Genomic DNA, 18,419 nt, shown 5'->3' on the forward strand with positions numbered 1-18,419 from the left:
AGAACACTGAAACAATAAGAGGTTACTGGATACCCATGGCATAAACAACTGGGAGCACTAAATTTGCCGTGTTTTGCCACACCTCCTTTTTTACCACCCGGCTACAGCTTCCTACCACCCGGCTGAAAAAAATTTCTGGAGAGAACACTTCATACCTATAGACAAAACCACATAAATATATTTTGAATTATTTTGTATTGGATTGGATACAGGACTTTGTATTGAATCAAAATATATTGAATTTCCCGCTGCGACCCCTATCGACGGGCACATGCACGGACATCATCAGGAATCGCCGAGGGATGCGTACACGAATGCCGGGTGTTCTAATTCTTTCCGAACTTCTGTACTTAAATGCAGAAAGTGGTAAATTTTTGGCATCGAAATTTATTTTAGATTGTGGGCTACAATTCACCGAATTACTCAAAAATTACTTATAATTCACCGAATTACCGCAATACTCACCGAAATATGTCCAAAATTTTATAAATTTAATAATAAATTTTTTTTTATAAAACTTAAAAAAAATCTTTAAAAAAAAAAATAGTATATAATGTAATGTAACTGTACAGTAGCTTATATAATATAAATATATAATACAATTATATATATATTATATAAAGATTTCTTTGTATTGGACTCAATACAGCTTTTTTGTATTGAGTTCAATATAAAGTGATTTGAATTTCCCGCCCCGCCTCCCGCACTGACGCATGCAGCGACGTCACCGGGAAACTGAGCACTTGCCGGGAGAAGAAGGAAGAGAGAGGACATGTCCGGAGGAGCTGCTGGGACCGGGTAAGTATTTTCTTACAGTTGTAATCCGATTGTCATACAATGTTGTATGACAATCGGATTGCAATATAACCTTTGTTTACATTTTTAACCACCTGGGAAAAGTTCGGGTTTAACACTTTTTGCAAGTGTTTTTACCCCGAACTATGTCAGGTTTAACGCCCAGGTGGTTAAGTATGGTCTCTTCCAAAACCAGCAGCTGTATTTGGCTTTTCAAAACATGTCCTTGAATTGTCCTGGGAGAAAAATTTTGCTTTGGCAAATTCTGACTTTCTAAAAGACAGGAAAAAGGCTCCTCCCCTCCAGTGTAATAAATCCCGGGGCTGTATTTAGGTTGCTCAGGCACCAGACATTACATTATGACATTCCTGATGAAACTATGGGCCTGATTTATTAAAGTTCTCCAAAACTGGGGAGGATACACTTTTATTGGTGAAGCTGGGTGATGCAGCAAACCTGGAATGGATTTTAACAGTCATTGCAGGTTTGATGGATCACCCAGATTCACTGGTTAATGTGTATCTTTGCAGTCTTGGAGGCCTTTAAAAAAAATCAGGGCCAATGTGCTTAGTAACCTGAGGTTGGAGCAATTCAGTGGGCTCCTAAAGCCATAATGGAGCCTCATTTCTTAAAAATCAAACAAACCAGTTTGTGATCACAAACCTCAGGGAACCTTGGGAAGGGGGATAATGGCACTGCTTATCTCAGATGGGGACACAAGTGATGGGCACATGTGCACCAAACTCTTTGATCAGTGCTTCCCCAGATACCAGATGGACAGTATTCATCTGCTGCAGTCTACAGACATTAGATTAGCACTCTGGATCTTGCAAGTGTCGTCTTATGTCTTTGGACTAAACACAGGTTCACTTAAAAGTATATCTTTACTGTGACATTACATTTTAAGGCCCAGCACTGTTACATCACCATATAACTGGCATTTGTGGTCTGTCATCAGGTCTCTGTACTACAGTTGGTGATGGAATGTCCACAAAGACATGGTGTTCTGTTATGTTTATATTTCCTGTGTGTTGCCAATGCCAAGATCACTAGTATACCATGGGTCCTACTGTTCTACTTTACAGTATCAAATCTGAGGATTTACGGTGATTTGATGCGGTATTTATAACTTTATAAGCTTTTCTACTCTAGTATCTTCAGTCCTGTACAGTTGTACAGGCACCACCGCTGCACTGAAGTTGCTTACTTGATTTCCCTGCACTCAGTAACCTGTCCACAGTGTGCATTAGAAGCTGCAATAACACAAGCTCTCCTTATTTCCTGGCTGATAGACATCCAGCATTATCCAGCCCTTTCCCATACAAACATTGTGAATGTGAGTAATTTATTAAAATGAGACTTTATATCATAATCCAATTTTTTAACACGACACAATGAAAAACAAAAAAAAAAAAACACAAACTCTGATATGCTCCGCTTTTCATTGTTTAAAATGGCTTTAGTAAGTAAAAAGGTCAAGGTTACAATGACACAGAAGGTACAGAGATCTTGAATGTCTCAGAGATTTTTAAATCCCCAAATGAGTTGGTGATTTAGCTCCTCAACAACCAGAAACATTTTTTAATTGCAGTCATTCTTTTCAATGGGTTTGGGTGGCCATACAATTCTACATGAGCCAACATGTTTGGTTGCCTAATTTACCAATAAATAACTATATGATTGGATATAATGACAGATGCTGTCCACATCTATGTATCTAAAATACTTAATCACCAAAATGATGAAAAAACAAAGGGGTGTTTTATTTACAAGGGAGAAATTTTGAGGTCCTAAACTGCCTTAAGAGCCCTAGCTACATGAAGTTTGAATGTTCTGCCAATTGTAAGGCTATACATATTTCATGATGAGATTGTATGACTGTATTCCGTAGACTTTTTGTTATCCTTCTTTAATAAGGTTTTAAAAATACAGATTAAATATACATTTCAATAAAAAATATTTTTCCAGTTTTTAAGGATGTCTTTACATTTTTTATAATGAATAAATCAGTCAATGCATTTCACTCTACATTCCCTATTCCACACCCCCTTATACTGTATGCAAATACTGTACATTCCCATTGCCACAAGGCCTCATTCCATATGCCATGCTGTGCATTCTCTATTCCACAGTGCATCACTCTGTATAACATGCAGTACATTCCATATTTTGCATTTCCTCATTCTGTATGCCATGCTGTGCATTCCCCATTCTATGAAGCCTCATGTTGTATACTTTGTTGTCAATTTCCTATTCCACAACAACTCATTCTTTATGCCATACACTGCTTTATTACTTATGTATGTTATATGGTAAATATTTCATATTCCACACCATATAATTTTGTATACCATGCTGTATGGTCCCCTATTCCACATTCCAAAGTACTTCATTTCATTTGCCATACTGTACATTTCCTTTTCTGCACTGACTCATTCATTAGTTTTTTTCTACATTTTATTACTTGTTGCACCATTATGTGAATTCTATTTTCTGCACTATATTTACTCTGTGTGGTATGCTATATATTCCCTTTTTTACTACGCTGTGGTGAACACAGATCCGTACTTACCTCATTATCACACCATATCCTTTTCAATCAATCACCATCAGTATTTTTTGTGTTGTGTTATATTGTGGACCCAATAAAATATCTGTAAGGTATTCCCTAATTTCTCTTTATATTTCTGATTAAAATAAATACTTCTACTATGTATTTAGCAAAAAGAATGATTTTGTACTTTACAAAGAACTTCTCATCGGCGAATCTGGTAAAGTCTTGCATCCGAAAGTGTAGGAAGATTTACCATCACACAAATATCCAAATGAGATAGCTGGCAGCATGCATGTGTTTTTCTCCTCTGTTTCCTTCACATGCTGATTTTGCTTAGCTTAACATATTTTAAAACTCCAAGGTTTCCAGCAGCTTCCTGGCAACTCAATCACTCTGCTAGTGAACATGAAAGGGCAGGAGTGCAAAACTAAACTGAGATCCGCTCTGAGCTTAAAAATTTAGAATTATATCTGCAAGGATGATAATGAAGCAACTGACAAGCACATCATCAAGCTGATGTCCTTGCTTTATGTCCGACAACTAGGGAGACAAACCATCTATTTTATGTTTTTAATTCATTTCTACAGTCCAGGCTCAGTTTATGTAGTGTCACCCAAATATTTCAGCTTTAGGAAGTGGAGACAGTGTGATATAGATCATCCTGATTTTGCTAGAAGCAATTAGGACCCAAATAACACTGCTAGGAGTTAAAAAAATTATAGATTGTTTAAATATGATATGTAAAATATCATATCATTTAGTTGAAGGAGACTGGTTACCAAAACTGCCTCCCTATCTCCCTATGCACATCTAACCAGCCACTTGCACTTATGAGCAAAAAGAACAGATGTCGGGGTTCCCTTAAGTTATGAGGCTTGGAGCTTAGCATACAGAGAGAGCTAGGTGGAGGGCCTACATGATTTGGTGTGAAGACAGATTGGGGTTAAAAGAGATGTAACTGGAGTGGATGGGACTCTGTTCTTGTTTATTCATATATATATTGTGTTTTGTTATTGTCAAAGGTTGTTTGAACAGTTTTGGCAGTTCTGAAGTTCTCCAGGGCAATATTTTGGTAGTGTCAATAATTGGGAACAAAGTGTACCCCTTCTACGCAAATTTATATTTAGTTGAATGGTGTTATGTCACGCATTTAATTTGTGACAGTTTATGCAAAAATTATTGGGATTAAATTTGAAGTGTACAAAGAGAGATAACACTGAGACTTGCAAGTACAATTTAAAGATTATACTATTTAATATTAAAGACAGATAGATAAAACAATGCAGTAACATAGATTTAGATGTGACAAAAACACTTAGCTGTGGAAGAAAGCTGAATTCACCCAAGGAGTCTCCCAAATTATTGGCTTGGCAGATGATCAAAAACATGTTGCATCCAGTTAGTTCTGGTTAAGACTAGTTAATTAGGTATGGCACTGTGTTTTTAACTACCCAGGAACTAAGACAATGGCCAGTGTTTGACCAGTACTGACTAATGATCATCCCTTAAACCAGTATTTTACCTTATAAGGATATCAGGTAAAGGATTTGCTGCATTCCTTTAGGATGACCTTATATATGGTATACATATACCAGTATATACTCGTAAAGCATTATTGTTGGTGAGACATAATTGAAATTAAATAAACTTGTGCTAACCCAACAAATGGGAAAAAGACCTCTTATCATCATGGATAGATCTGCTTCGCCCCCCAAATCTTGGTGGCGATACTTCGATGACATCCTTATTTTCCAGTCAGGTACAACCACATCTTTATTAGAGTTCTTCAATGGCCTCCAAAACTATACTTTTACCTTTTACCTTAGAACATCACAGAAGATGTCTAACCTTTTTAGATGTATCTCTTACCATCCAAGAAAACAATACCATATCAACGACACTATACAGGAAAGACACAGCCGAGAACACTATCCTTCATGAGGCTAGTGCTCATCCTCATCCACTTTTCAACAGCATACCCTACAGCCAATACCTAAGGCTGCAAAGAAATTGCTCATCAGACGAAGACTTTTTTAAAGAATCCAAGGCACTTCAACTAAAACTATTAGAACGAGGTTATTAAAAAAAACTCCTCAGTCATATCAATGGGTAAATTGTCAAAAAAGACAAGACCTTTTACTCAAAAATCCACGCAAACAGGCCACAGCCAGTGAAACTACAAGATTAATTATGAGATTCAGTGATAACATGATACGTAAAATATGCAAATAAATTGGGACTTATTAACATCAGACCCCCAAATAAAAAGATTTGTGGGGGAAAAACCATCTATAGTATATAGAAAATTTCCATCTCTCAGAGATCAACTGTTATCCAGCTATTCTCTGAGTCCTCTATCTGTTTGTAAACACCCAATATTAGAGGTAACTTCAAATGTGGGCATTGTTCCCAATGCCCATGGATCAGAGAAGCACAGTGTATTCTCCTTCCAAATGGACACACACACTGCCCGAAAAACTTTACTAATTGCTCCACATTAGGAATCATTCATCTGATTGCTTGCATTTGTGGCTCATTTTATGTTTGAAAAACCAAAGGGCATTAAAGAAAAGAATAAATGAACACATGTATTCTATTACAAATGGTAGATTACTCACTCTGATCAGTTATCATGTGTGCATTAAACATAAATATGACCCAACGGTCATAAACTTCTTTGCCTTAGAAAGAATTATTCCCAACCCCAGAGGTGGCAATTTTGATCAATTACTACTTCAGTGTGAAATGAAGTGAATAACCAATCTTCAAGCAACGAAATTCCTAGCACTTAATGATATATCTAGCTTTAAAATGTTTCTACCTTAATTTTATCCACAATAATATTTTTCTCTAGTTACCATTTTTTTCCTATTAAGCACCTTAACATACATATAGGGAACAGATTTTCTATATATTCAACAGCATTACATCACAACACGACTATGTATAGTTATTACCACATGCATTACCTACATGTATGCTTATTTGCATAAGTACCATTATCTGTGTAGTATTAACTTACATCTGAACATTCGGGCCGGTAGTGACCCAGAAATTTTTCTGGTTCACACAATTCCTTTTTGCATCATCCGCTCATATAACTTTCAACCACTTTTGAGTCATATTTGGGCCTCCTGCTACCCAATGAAAAGTAATATATATATTTGTACAAGATGATATGTGTGATCAACATTAGAACGCTGATATATGAAATAATCTGTAATGTGGAAAGATTAATGTGACATCTTAATCACAGATATTGAGGTCTAAATCAGCGGTCACAAACCAGTGAGAAAATTTTGGTGCTCCACGGCTGTGGGTGGTCAGGAGAGGGACGGTGCTGGCGGGGTGCACTGGCCAGAGCTGCGGACCATGTCCCCTGTACAAATCCCAGGCTCAGGGAAGGGAGCTGGACGCAACCCACACACTCTCCCATCGCAGGCTCAGATCTGCAATGGGACAGTGGGTGGGGTTAAGCCATGATGATGTCATCAAGGGGGAGGGCTTCGCATGTGCGGTCAAGAGACGGTAATTTTAGCAGTCCGTGGGACTGAAAAGGTTGGGGACCACTGGTCTACATGATAAGTATAATTTTAACAAGCACTATGTTCGTAGAGTTTCATGTATACCTTAAATTCACATGTATGATACTTATGTCTCTACCAGGAATTGGTAATTATGATGTAATTATATTACTGAATCTTAGATCAGGTATGTGGCTATGTGATAACTAGGTGGTGAGACACACACACTGTTTACATCTGCTTCCACTGCCCTCCGCACGCACGCACTACATCTGCTTCCTTTCCCCCTCCCCTTTCCTCCCATCAGTGGGATTGGACCTGGAGTGACGGCTTCCACCTCTCACATGGGTAGTGTGGATGCTTCATGCAGTGCAGGCGACAGTTCACAGTTCACAGTGTCAGGCCAAAGCTGCTGCCTCTGACACGACCCTCAGATGGCTAACTACAATAACCCATGTGGTTGGCACTACAGCCTCTTTTGGACCCACCAAAAGTTACACCTCTGGGAGTATTGAATTATGTTTCCCCCTCTGCATGTTATGGATCCTTCCTCTGAACCCATGCCACTGCTGTATTCCATTATAATTTAGTTGGAAGATGAAACTACAACCCATGAAGGGGGTAACAAGCATCTAGCATTCCCAAAAAAAGGAATTACAATGAATGGAGTAAAGGCAGAAGACACGAGACCTGGGGGGTCTACAACGGTGCCTCTATTTAGGTGAACTGTAATTTTTTTTAGGCAAATTTCAGGGGTCCCTTTAAAGACACATTTTCTAGCAGTAACCTTTCTGTGAATTACAGGAAAAGGCTGCTGCATGTCTCCTTTATCATCTACTACAGAATTCAGGAACTTTTTAAGGTCATATTTATTCCATTAGGTAGATAGGAAGGCTAGGCTCAGCACTGGTCAAAAGCTTCTTAAACCTTATAAAAGCGTCTAGGGTGTAGTTAGGGTTCTGGAAAAAGCATTGGTTTTACAAAGAGTTTGGAAACCTTCAAACATGCAAAACAAATGTATGTTCTTTTTAAAGCCTGCCCTTTAGAGACATGTCAATGGGACTGTACTGTGTATATGTAATACTCTAAAATGGCTGCTTCCATATACACTTATATTTTCAAACAATATACAAAGCAGTGTTTGTCATGCATAGGAGCAAATGTTCCCATCCAAGCCTCCAGCTTGCACTGCTGTAAGCTAAATAATTGCAACTCAGCCCTAGCTAAAAATATCCATACGTTTATCAGCATTGCTACTAGCTGGAAATTAACATTGTGATCTAGAGACAGAAAGAGACATTATGTTCTGAACCACACAGCCAATCTTCATTTGTTCTGGTTGTGGTTCTCTGTCCTTAATGGTACAACTTGCACCCCTACAGCTCAAACAATGACCTTCACCCTAAGGTCATCAGGGTCAGCATTCTAAAAGGGCTCCTTGGTGGTAATTTTAAAAGCTGGCAGGCTCTCTATTTGCCAAATATGAGGAATGACCTGCTAGCCATATTCAGAAACTGTTCAACAGTGCAGTAAAATTGTAATATTAATATTAGCCTGTATTTATATAGCGCCAACATATTAGGCAGCTCTTTACCAAGTCCATTTTTATATTAAAATTTTTAGATGACCTAAAATAAAATTGTAATTCACATAAATTCACCATATGTTACATTACTTCTAAATGAGTCTCTTGGAACCCCTGATGATATACAAATTCAACCTTTCTGTTATGTCACAATACAAAATTTGGACATTCCACCTCCACCATGCCATAAGTCCTGGTATGATGTCCCCCTCTATTCTCAGATGGTATAAGGCAGGTGGAAAATTATGAAAAAACCCAATTGGTATCAGTATACTTGGGAGTATAGCAAACTGTTCAAGGTGGCTGATGTTACACAGCAGGAGGTTGGTAAGTGAAAGGATTATTGTCACACTGATATTAGTTTGCATACCCTAACCACTGAGTAAAAGGTCTCTGCAAAGAGACCCAAACATGTGAATCATCCCAAAAGCTGTTCACATGCACAGTGTGTTGAAAGCAGTATCACCATGAAGAATGGGCTATGTGCAGCCATAACTGATCTATCATAAGGACAAGTAGATGCCACGTCCCTGCTGAACTGGTAGGAAAGTTCTATGACAATAAGATAGATGGAACAGAACAGACACAAGGCTCGGTTTGAAGTTCTGAGTAAAGTCAAAGCAGATTCAATATAGTAGAATGCGAGTTCAATTCAGAGCAAAACAAAACTTATTTATCCTTCATGTTGACTTAGTTATATTAAATCACTCTGACAGAAAAAGTTAATAGAAATGTTTTTGGACTTTACTACCATTGGTGTCCACCTGTTATATTTGCTACTCCATGAAGGTTATCTTAATGGGTCTTTTGATTCATGGAAACTACAAAACCAAAACTGGTAAGCTCCACAAATCATATTCAGGTTTTATAACACTGGAACCCAACATTGTAATATTCAGCGTTGCATACCCATATATGCAGAGGTTTTAGTTGCTAGATTTCACCTTCGAACAATTATATAAACCATGCCTTCATGTTTTCCCTGGTGAACATTGTCACTGGCATTGGGGTTGTAACTAAAACAGGAACATGTTCCAATGGAAAATGTTCCAATAGGAAAGTAAATATTTAAACTGGGACAACTGTCCTAAAGAAGATTTCACTTTACAGAAGACTATTTTAATTTCCTACTGTGAAAATCTACTAATAATTAATTATTAAAAATAATTAATAGGACTAATATAAATATACTTATATAAATTATTACTCAAAACATTTTGGCTTTAGATATGCTTTAATAAAAAAAGTAATACAAATTGAAAATACATTTTTATGTCATTTCCGTTTTTTTGTGTGTTTAAGGTTTTTTTGAACAACTTAAAAAAAATCCAAATATCACAATTTTTTAAAAAAAAACATAAGTATCCATCCTGTGTTAAATAACAATAAGGTAAGAAGTATATTAACCAAACGGCGTACTGCCTCTTAAATGCCTATTGATCTGTTTTTTGCTCACATTGTTCTTCTCCTCTGCTCAACAGAAACTACATCATAAAACAGACTTTACCCCCCCAAAAAAAAAACAATATATATATTAGGGACATTAGATTGTGAGCCACATTAGAGGGTCAGTTAGTGATATGACTATGGATTATTTAAAGTGCTGCATAATATTTGGCGCTATTTAAATAATAATATTAGGATATCTATAAATATATATCTATCTATATATATATATATATATAAATATATATATATATCCTTAAATGGGAAGGTTGAATCACTTTTTTTTTAAATTTAAATGTTTACAAAAGCTATTATAGTTCTATGCATTTAGTCCAGTTCACACGAAGCGACAAGGACACTAGAATTCTGTCAACATTACCATATATTTTCTGTTTTTATCCTTCCTTGTATTGGTAGGCTGTAAATATTATTAAGTATTATCATTATCCAATATTATATTGGATAGACAACCCTTTTATATAAAATGTATAGCATCATTATCTGGCATCATCATAGCATCACCTCCCCTTTCTGTCTTGATCTCTGCAACAGAGCCTCCTAGAAACATAGGTCATGCATCCTAGGAGGCTCTGACTGCTCCTTCGGGCATGCACAGAAGGAGCCTTTTCTTTACTGGGACAAAAAAAAAATACTGATCTCACACATGCCAATAGATCGGTGACATGCTAAGAAGAACCCATAAGAAGATTGCAGAAGATAGAGGCGCTCAGCGAAGGATACCAGGACGATGTGGGACCTGGTTGAAGAAACCTTCTGATGGATTGACGGATCTGTGGGATTAAAGGTAATAGTGATTTTTTTTAGTTTATTTCCACTTTATGTTTATTATCCTTTAAAAACAACCTTATGTTCACAAACTCCCCAAAATTTGCCTTTTTCATTTTGAAAAATTATGAAATTTGTCATCTGAAGATAAAAAAGTCAGTTTTGCTCGTGCCTAAACAAGAACAAAGCAAGTCCCCCCACACATGGTAAACAGAGTAGTTAAGAGAAAATTAAGTTTATAAATTTAAAAACTAAAAACTTTATTTTATATGATATAAAACCACAATATGCAAATTATTGTAATCCTGAAACAAGCCTAACTCAAAACAGTGGGTCAATCATGTACATGTCATACAGAGTAAATCCACAAGATATACATCAACATTTTGTATCATTTCACCTGATTCAGTATATGGTATACATATAAAGTAGGACAAAAATTTATTAAAATGTATTAAAATAGCCCCATGGTTCCTATACAAGAAAAATATTTCTACCCTGGAACAGAAGAAGCCTAATACTTACCTAGGCTACATGTCTGTACTTGTCATTCTGCAGCTCTTCTGCTGTTTAGGGTGTGTCCTCCTGTAATAACATTGCACTCCCCTGATTGCTCTTGTGGCCCTAGCACAACTGTAGTATGTGTTCTTGGATAGAGATTCTGTTTTTGCTGTGACCGCAAGTTCCCACACTACCCGGGCTGTACTTATCAGCCCGGTGACCGTGGGAACTGAACTCAGATGAACTCTCAATAGAGAAACTATATTGAGAGTTCATCTGGAGTTCGGCTGCAGTCACAGCTGATTGAAAGCACTCGTGTGCCTCCAATCAGCTGTGACCGCGGTTCCCACGGTCACCAGGCTGTACTTATCAATGACAAGTACAGCCCGGTGACCAGGGGAACTGAACTGCAGTTGAACTCTCAATGAAGAAAATCTATTGAGAGTTTATCTGTAGTCACAGCTGATTGGAAGCACTTGCGTGCCCCCAATCAGCTCTGACCGCGGTTCCCATGGTCACCGGGCTGTACTTGTAAGTCTGGCGACCGTGGGAACTGAACTGCAGATGAACTCTCATTGGAGAAACCCCATTGAGAGTTCATCTGCAGTCACAGCTGATTGGAAGCAATCGCGCGCCTACAATCAGCTGTGACCACGGTTCCCACAGTCACTGGGCTGTACTTATTAATGGTAAGTACAGCCCGGTGACCGTGGGAACTGAACTCAGATGAACTCTCAATGGAGAAACTTCATTGAGAGTTTATCTGGAGTCAAAGCTGATTGGAAGCACTCATGTGCCTCCAAGCAGCTGTGACCACAGTTCCCACGGTCACTGGGCTGTACTTATCAGCTCGGTGACTGTTGGAACTGAACTGCAGTTGAATTTTTAATAGAGAAACTCCATTGATAGTTTATCTGGAGTCAAAGCTGATTGGAAGCACTCATGTGCCTCCAATCAGCTGTGACCACAGTTCCCACGGTCACTGGGCTGTACTTATCAGCTCGGTGACTGTTGGAACTGAACTGCAGTTGAATTTTTATTAGATAAACTCCATTGAGAGTTTATCTGGAGTCACAGTTAATTGGAAGCATTCGCATGCCTCCAATCAGCTATGACCACGGTTCCCACGGTAACTGGGCTGTACTTATCAGCCCGGTGACCATGGGAACTGAACTACAGATTAACTCACAATGGAGAAACTTCATTGAGAGTTGATCTGCAGTCACAGCTGATTTGAAGCACTCGCATGCCTCCAATCACCTGTGACCGCGGTTCCCACGGTCACCGGGCTGTACTTATCTCTATCTGTATGAACTCAGATGAGAGTGATTGGCTGAGGAAAGGTAAACCCTGATGACAGCTCAAGTGTCATCAGGATGTTCCCTTCCCCAGCCAATAACAGAGCACTAGAGGTGAATGAATGGGGGACTTGTCATCATTTAACCTCTTATGTCCGGGGATCCCACACTGACAGGAAGATACCCATGGCTGTGCTCAGAATGAATTCAGCCGTAGAAATCATCCTGTCCTTGTGGGATAACCTGTAAAAAAAAAGTTAGTTAAAGCGGACCTAAACCCTGAGAATATTTACCTTTCCCCATGTATTGCACCACAATTTTTCTTTTACATCCTGATCTTCAGTCCTTTTGATTGTCCGGGCCTGGATGATGTAACTTCCATGCAGGTGCATGGCAGTTCAGTCCCGGCATCCGCAAAAGGAAGCCAGAATTTCCAGGTATCTCTAGCAACAAACTAATTTTGACACATGGGCAGCAATCAGGCAGGTAAGAATACTTGGCTATCCCTTTCTGCAGTAGAACCTTTCTGATGCCAATATTTAAAGTGGAACTTTGGTCAACTGAAACAGTGTAAATAAAAGGTACGGTGGCAAAAAACTTACTTTACCATCCCTCTGGCTCAGTTGAGCAGGCTCCTTTCCTGTACTGAAATATTTTAATATGATTTCTCTGCACACCGTGAGCTTCCTATAGTGTACATAAAAGGCTGGAGTAAGTCAGAAAGAGTCTGCCTCATTTCAAGGCTGGAGGACATTTAGTATCAACTAGCTCTTTCCCCCAAACCTCTTTGTCCCTGGCCCTCTTCTTTTAATTGTTATATTTAACTTTGCATTTTACAAAGAAAAGAGTAACAGTAATAACATCAATGGAATGTAATAAAAATGGAAAGGTTTTTCTTAAACCTTAACATTTGAAGAGGGAAGTGAGGAACCAGGCAAAGCAAAAAATAGGCAAGTAGTATGTGTGTTATAATAGCTACTGAACACTTAGTGAATCTGACTGCAAAATATTGTAAAACACAGATTAAAAAAAATAAATGTGAGAAAAAAATATATCCATTGACTGGTGGTTAAGGTAGTACTGATTCAGTACTTTAGACTTCTCCTCTTCTAAATCAACAAAATTAGTCTAGGTCAATGACACAGAAAGTATTGAAGCCACATAATCAGTATTTATCTAACAAATACAAGCTTAGGTCTGAAATGACAGTTTCTATATTTGTTGGTTTGTGATACATAATAAATTCCTTTATATCTGATTTGTGCTTCTAGCGCTGGCTTTATGTTTTCATTTTTCCTGCATGTTGGTGGGCAAGCATTTTAGAGTAGTGGCTCTTCTACAATATTATTAAAAAATGTATTAAATTAGTACCTGGTGAGAACCTCATCACCCATCTACATTCATCTTTATGTTATAGAGAAACAGGAAAGTAGGCACATTTAGATGCCAGTACATCCTAGCTGTTGCTTATCTGTGAGAAAACTAAGATCCCCTAGTATTCATTTGGCTATATTGCATGTAGGAGCCTATAGACACTAGTAGATCTTGTAATGCTTTTCTTTGAAAAAACACAACACACACAAATATCCGCTATCCCCATCTGCAGCTGAAGTTCTGTTTAAAAATCACATTTTTCTTCGAGGAATCCTGCTGCAACTATTATTGGTAAAGTTTTGTTACCGCATTTTTTCTCTTTCAGAGTTTTGGGTAAATTCCATTTACACTGAAACACAAAAGCTGTTATTAGTAGTGTTGGTCGAATAGCTCACTATTCGATTCGACAGCTATTCGGCCGAATATAGCAAAAAAATTTGGGTGGTCGAATTCGAATCCCATTAAAAAAAAAACACATACAAAATAACGAATTTAGGAAAAAAAAATTTTTTTTTTTTTTCTCCCGAATTTTTGCTGTCGAATGCAGCAAAATTCGGTTAGGGTATACCCGAATTCGAACAGCCATATTCGGGTCGAATATAGGGACAACCCGAATTCAAACATCAACACTAGTTATTAGTCCATCACGTCCTTTTAGGAATAGATCATGTAAGGACTAACAATCCTTTCCCTCCATGTAACTCAAACATTATATTATTGCTATCTAAATAGCCAATCACCAGCACAGGATTGTGAATGATTCCTCGCTTGGCTATCAGTAGTTGCCTGCACCAGAATGATGCTGAGGTTTAGGATTCAGGCAATTATATTACCTTCTGCTGGGAAGCCATAGTGGGTGGATCATCCTTAATAAGACAAGAGCTCTACTACTGATGGACTGATACGCTGTGACTCAGAGTGCTATTGAAATAGATTTAGCTACTGTTGTGAAGCAGTGGAAATTTGATGTCCTAACTGAAAATGGAAGTGAGTAAAAAGTCAAAGTTCCAATACAGTTCAGTTTAGTCTGGATTACTTGTATGTGTTCTAAGCATCCCTAATTATAGCTCCAACTATCTCACCAATAAACAGCTATTTATTTACAGCAGATCTAAAACTAAATGTTATATATAATATGCACTCAGTGAAAAAAACTTACATTGAAATTGTGCTGTAGTCCTGAATATTTAGCCTTTGTATATACACTGTGTATATACAATTTCTATAGTACCTGAAGGTATCATATGTTAAGATAATACTTATTTTTCTTTAAAAAAGCTAAATTGTTATCTTTTGGTTTATATACCACATATGTCTAGTATTTCCTATGTTTTACAGCCTTTAAATCCCTGTACAGCAACACTCAATGAAGGTGGAGAATGCAAGGTCAAGATCCAGAGCCAGAAGTCTGCCACTCTGCTGCCTACAAATGTGCTGTCAGAGTGTAAACATCCTAACAGAAGGAGAGCTAAATGAACTGAAAGCTGACTTCACAAAAGTGTTTCTCTTATAATGTCCAATCAACAGGCTGGATGTTCTTACTTGATATTGCAGCAATGAGGGTCAAGGACCTGGCTAAGCCAGGGGTCAGCAACCTTTACTATCAAAAGAGCCATTTTGCCTCCTCTTCCACTAAAGAAAAATAGCCTGGAGCCGCAAAACATAACACAGTTTATAAACTTTTAAAAGTTTTAATATTTTTTTAATTTTACCTGTCCCCCTCCTCCGCAGTGTCTTGGGAGGAAGGGGATCCCCCATCAGAGATCTCCCCGCGGCAGCCGAAGGGAGCCACAACAAGGAGGCTGAAGTAATGATGTAATATTGGTAGTTTCTATATATGTATTTTAACTGTGTTTTACTTCTTGCCTGTAGTTTAGCTTTAAACAGGACTTGACTAACTTGCATTAACATTTCAGCCATTTTTATTATAAAAATAAAAATATTTTTGACAATAAATATGGATTTGGATGGTTTAATTTAGAGGTGGCACTGTTCCAGTGTGGACATTGTTAGTAATAAGAACTATTTTTGAAGAAGTACAGGGAAGAATTAGAAACTATGTCCATTGCAGACTAAGACAAAATATACGAGGAAATCACTACAACTGGGGCACAGACAGCAACACATAGAAGTTGCAACCCTATTACAGGAAGTCCCCGGGTTACATAGGAAATAGGGACTGTAGGTTTGTTCTTAAGTTGAATTTGTATGTAAGCCGGAACAGGTACTTCTTCTCCAAGTCATAGGAGTCCGTATGTCCGATGTCCTTAACCTGGAAATTACTTGTATCTATTTGTATATGTCTTTACATTCAATAACTAAATTTAGTAATATGCTATTATGAATCCAAGCTAACCATGCTTAAAGTCAACCTAAAAGTTTATAACATTTTCAGGCATTTGCTAAAAATGTAATTGCCTTTTTTTGTGGTTGCATGCAGCTAAGAGTAGCTAAGTTCCCTTTATATATTAAAAATCACATAGAAACTTTGAGCCAAAATGCCCCTCATATGGGTCTTAAACACTCCCCCTACCAGACACTGTATCTCATAAAAAAAAGATCTCAGTGCCAGAGGATCTTCTGTCAATCCAGAAAGCAGTGGGGGAGGCTAGATGTGCCAGGTGCTGAATAAGAAGCTACAGACTTGTGAATCAGTAATAACAGATGTTGCTCCCTTCATCATTTTCCTGTCATATTATAGTTCAAGCAAACACAGCTTGCATAACAGCTTGGTAACAACACTGCATTCTGCATTCAGAAGCAGTGCAGCACTACCACAGGAAGCTGCATTAGGTGGACTCAACTGACAGGATCAAGAGGTATTTGCAGGATTTTGCATAGGGACTAATAGAAAAATTGTAATTTAAGAATTAAAGATCACACAGTGTGACAGCACAAGGCTGTTTGGTATGATGAGCTGAACTAAATTTTTCTTTATTTTCTAGCAGAGCACTAATATAGCTGCCCAGTGCTCATATTTAAAAGCCATGATACATCATTCGCCCAACATTAAATGTAGGAGGGACTAAATAAAAAAAAAAAAAGATTCACATAAGTTATTTACCCATTACAAAGTATTTATATAGCGCCAACATATTACACAGCGCTGTACATGTCCATAGCTGTCCCTCAAAGGGGCTCACAATCTAATGTCCCTACCATAGTCATATGTCTTTACCACAGTCCAAGGTCAATTTTTGGGGGAAGCAAATTAACCTAACTACATGTTTTTCGATTGTGGCGGGTACCCAGAATACCCGGAGGAAACCCACGCAAATACAGGGAGAACCTGAAAACTCCATGCAGATAGTGTCCTGGCCGAGATTGAACCTGGGACCTAGAGTCACCGTGCTGGTCAAAGTTTAGTTTAATTAGGAAGAACAGAAAAGTGAAGGCTAGACAAAGCTCAGCAGATACATAAGTCAAGGCAAAAGCTAGTTCAGCTGATGCAAAAAACTTGGTCAAAGTTCAGCAGATGACGCAAAGGAAGGCCCAAGATTCCTCTCCTGTGTGAAGTAGCAGGTATAAGACTCTCACCTGTGAGGTAATTAATGAAGAAGCACTGAGGGTGGGGATGTAACATAGAGCCAGGAGCTCAGTCAGGAGTTCAGTTCTGTTTGGAGACACAGACAGGTGGACTGTGTAAGGGAGCTCTGCTTGGAGAGACACAGACGGGCTCTGTGTGAGGGAGCTCTGTTGAGAGACTTAGAAAGTCGGTCTGTGTGAGTGAGCTCAAAAGTGAGTAGAAGGTTGCTGAAAGCTTGGTTTTGAGCTGACAGGGAGACCCCTCCAGCTGATAGACAGGGATGTCTGAGGTATAGTAAGTGCCGGTCAGGCAAGGTTTTCTCTTTTGTTATTTTATCTGCAACCTTTATTAAACCTGGCTGCAAGCCAGCTTAAGGCTGATATCTCGGTGTGTGATCTGAGTTGGATAAACCAGACAAGTGTCCTTTGACCCCAGCAAAGGCGATCCTGAGCGTAACCCTTCAAAAAAAAAAAAAAATATATATATATATGACCTTCACAGGTCAACATTGGTGTGCAATAGGTAGGTAGGTTTGCAGAATAATGCAGTAGAGCAGAGTATTTTGATCCTATATGATAGGCACGCAATTAAAAAAGACTGTAATACATTAAAAAGAGGTTGGTAGGGATATGACAATTGTGGACATACCTAGGTGTTAATCAGGATAAGAAGGGTATATTGGTGATAATGAATTTGTATGATGCACCAGAGTGTGATGTGATCATGATATGTCCATGATAGGGTAGGTATGTACGGGGTGTACCATGAGGTATACTAGTATGTGTCCTATGCATGCAATATGAGTGTGATAGTTTTTGAATAATAAAGACTAAATTAGAGACTTATATGCGTCCAAGGGCTGTTAAGTATGTGAAAGGTAGACTTAAGTGGAAGAGTGGAAGAGAATGTATCTCAGTTAGTGGTGGTAGTGTTACCTGAGAGATAGTAAGGTAAAGGTTTTTAGGTAAATGATAAAAGTCTCTGCTGGTAGGGGCTAAGAACAGTAATGTTCTTTGGGGAAAAGTTCAGG

The 18,419-nt window shown here is 38.2% G+C and overlaps 1 long non-coding RNA gene across 1 annotated transcript in view; it reads right to left on the reverse strand.

Annotated features, from left to right (window-relative positions):
* Positions 1-9,673: 9,673 nt before the first annotated feature.
* LOC140343390 (uncharacterized) overlaps positions 9,674-18,419 on the reverse strand; it is a 61,641-nt gene continuing 52,895 nt past the window's right edge. Inside the window, exon 3 of the long non-coding RNA XR_011923309.1 lies at positions 9,674-10,695. This is a non-coding gene — a long non-coding RNA (uncharacterized lncRNA). The remainder of the gene's footprint in view (positions 10,696-18,419) is intronic.

This window comes from Pyxicephalus adspersus, chromosome Z (genome assembly GCF_032062135.1).
Source record: "Pyxicephalus adspersus chromosome Z, UCB_Pads_2.0, whole genome shotgun sequence".
Classification (NCBI taxonomy): domain Eukaryota; kingdom Metazoa; phylum Chordata; class Amphibia; order Anura; family Pyxicephalidae; genus Pyxicephalus; species Pyxicephalus adspersus.